This window comes from Moschus berezovskii, chromosome 23 (genome assembly GCF_049115385.1).
Source record: "Moschus berezovskii isolate FMDL1 chromosome 23, NW_MosBer_1.0, whole genome shotgun sequence".
NCBI classification, from domain to species: Eukaryota; Metazoa; Chordata; class Mammalia; order Artiodactyla; family Moschidae; genus Moschus; species Moschus berezovskii.
Window position 1 is genome coordinate 24577420 of NC_142482.1, and position 3503 is coordinate 24580922.

The window sequence follows — 3503 nt, forward strand, 5'->3', positions numbered from 1 at the left end:
GTACTTTAAATATACCCTGCCATTCCCTTCTGCTTGCAGAGTTTCTGCTGAAAGATCAGCTCTTAAGCATATGGGGTTTCCCTTGTATGTAACTTGTTGCTTCTCCCTTGCTGCTTTTAATATTCTTTCTTTGTGTTTAGTCTTTGTTAGTTTGAGTAGTATGTGTCTTGGCATATTTCTCTTTGGGTTTATCCTGTGTGGGACTCTTTGCGTCTCTTGGACTTGATAGACTATTTCCTTTTCCATGTTGAGGAAATTTTCAACTATAATCTCTTCAAAAATTTTCTCAAACCCTTTCTTTTTCTCTTCTTCTTCTGGGACCCCTATAATTCAAATGTTAGTGCATTTGGTATTGTCCCAGGGGTCTCTGAGACTATCCTCAATTCTTTTTACTTTATCCTGCTCTTCGGAAGTTATTTCCACCATTTTATCTTCCAGCTCACTGATTCATTCTTCTGCTTCAGATATTCTGCTATTGATTCCTTCTAGATTATTGTCTATCTCATTGAAACTAAGCCATGCTGTGTGGGGCCTCCCAAGACGAACGGGTCATGGTGGAGAGGTCTGACAGAATGTGGTCCACTGGAGAAGGGAATGGCAAACCACTTCAGTGTTCTTGCCTTGAGAACCCCATGAATAGTATGAAAAGGCAAAATGATAGGATACTGAAAGAGGAACTCCCACGGTCGGTAGGTGCCCAATATGCTACTGGAGCTGAAACTCCAATACTTTGGTCACCTCATGCAAAGAGTTGACTCATTGGAAAAGACTGTGATGCTGGGAGGGATTGGGGGCAGGAGGAGAAGGGGACAACAGAGGATGAGATGGCTGGATGGCATCACTGACTCGATGCATATGAGTTTGGGTGAACTCCAGGAGTTGGTGATGGACAGGGAGGCCTGGCGTGCTGCAATTCATGGGGTTGCAAAGAGTTGGACATGACTGAGTGACTGAACTGAACTGAACTGAGAGTATTTTTAATTTCAGTAATTGTGTTCTTTTTCTCTGTATGTTTATTCTTTAATTCTTCCAGGTTTTTGTTGATTCTTGCACTTTCTTCATTTTGTTTTCAAGGTTTTTGATCATCTTTACTATCATAATTTTGAATTATTTTTCAGGTAGTTTGCCTTTTTCTCTTCATTTATTTGGACTTCTGTGTTTCTAGTTTGTTCCTTCTTTTGTGTAGTATTTCTCTGCCTTTTCATTATTATTTTTTTTAACTTAGTGTGTTTGAGGTCTCCTTTCCCCAGGCTTTAAGGTTATTTCTTCCTTTTGGTTTCTGCCCTCCTAAGGTTGGTCCAGTGGTTTGTGTAAGTTTATAGAGTGAGATTTGTGCTGAGATTTTGTTTTTTTGTTTTTCCCTCTGATGGGCAAGGCTGAGTGAGGTGGTAATCCTGTCTGCTGATGATTGGGTTTGTATTTTTGTTTTGTTTCTTGTTTAGATGAGGTGTCCTGCACAGGGTGCTACTATTGGTTGGGTGTATTCAAGTGGTTTCATTTGTGTGAGTTCTCACTATTTGATACTCCCTTGCCTGGAGAATCCCAGGGACGGGGGAGCCTGGTGGGCTGCCGTCTACGGGGTCGCACAGAGTCGGACACGATTGAAGCGATGCAGCAGCAGCAGCAGCATCAGGGTTAGTTCTCTGGTAGTCTAGGATCTTGCAGTCAATGCTCCTACTCCAAAGGCTCAGGGCTTGATCTCTGGTCAGGAATGAAGATTCCACAAGTGGTTTGTTTTGGCATTAAGTGAGATTAAAACAAATATCCAAAAATGAGAAACCAAAGATGAACCCCAGACAAATGACAGTTACAAAATCAAGCAGATAATAATTAAAATAATGGAATATACAGATATACATATACACCCATGAGCAAAGTCAAAACAGTCCAACACAAGAAAACAAAGGAAACAAAGGAAATCAAAAATTATATTTACCAGTTAAGAACAAAACTAACTAAAGCACAAAGTGGAAAACGAAACTAAAGCGAGGTGCCAAGTGGGGAATAAAGCAAGAAGAATAAAACTAACAAATATGTTGAGAGGAAAAGAAAGAAAGGAAAGAAAGAAAGAACAGATATGCAAAGTTAAATAGGAGGTAGGTGAAGAAGGTTTATATACATTCAATATTAACTGTAAGGGGAAAAGAACAGTAGGAAAAGCAAACAAAGGAATAAATGTAGAAAAATAAAAGGTTTAAAAAAATAAAAGTTATAATTATAAAAAAGAGAAGAGAAAAAAGCAGAAGAAAGAAAAAAGGAAAAAACTTCATAGAACTGCAAAAGCCCAACGTAGATGCAGAGGTTTATAACAACAATAAAAAGTGTGACTGAATATACACATATACATATACACCCATAAGCAAAATCAAAACAGTCCAACAAAAATAAAGTACAATAGATTGATCCAGCAAACAACAGAAACCAAAAATTATATCTACCAGAACAAACCTAACTACAGCACAAACTGGAAAACAAAACTAAAGTAAGGTGCCAACTGGAGAATAAAACATGAAAATAAAACTAATAAATATGTTGAGAGGAAAGGAAAGAAAGAAAAGAAATAATAGATATGTAAAGTTAAATAGAGGTAGATGAGGTTTATATACATTAAAGATTAACTGCAAGGGGAAAAGAACAGTAGGAAAAGCAAACAAAGGAATAAATGTAGAAAAAATAATAATAGGTTTAAAAAATTAAAATTAAAAAAAGAGAGAAAAAAAAAGGAAAACTCCCCAGAATTGCAAAAGCCCAACAAAGAGGCAAGGGTTTATGACAACAATAAAAAATGTGACTGAAAATAAAAGGAAAAAAAGCTCAAAAGTTTAATTAGACTTCATAGTGCCAATAAAACTGACAACTACAACAGAGAGGGGAATAAAAAAAATCCAAAAGAATATACAGAACAAGTCAAAACATAAGAATAATAAATGTTTTTCTTGAGTCACTGCTGTCAGAGTCCTTTCCCTTGCTGGGAGTCACAGTCCACCTCACCTGCCTAGGATGCCCTCCAGCACTGTGCTGATCTCTGGGCCTGTTGTGGGAGCAGCTCAGATTCTAATCTGGTTCTACTCCTGTGTGTTCTTGCCTCCAGTGCCCGCAGCTATCAGAACTAGCGCATTTTCTTTTTGGGAGCTCTCCATGACCTTTTATATATTCCATAGACACAGAGTCTGCTGAGTTGATTGCGTGGATTTAATCTGCAGCTTGTATGGCTGGTGGGAAGGTTTTGGGTCTTCTTCCATAGCCACACTGCCCCTGGGTTTCAATTGTGGTTTTATTTCCACCTCTGCCTGTGGGTCATCCACTGAGGTTTACTCCCGAGGCTGCCCTGGAGGACTTGGATTTTCCCCTGTGAGGGCCAGGTGTGGAGGTGGTGCAGCTGTTTGGGTTCCAGGGGTTCTGGCGGCACCAGGTACTCAGGGGAGTTGGTAGCTATGGCAGCAGGAAATACAGTGCTCTAGAAGGGTGTGGCAACCAGTATCGGCCAATACACTCCAGTATTC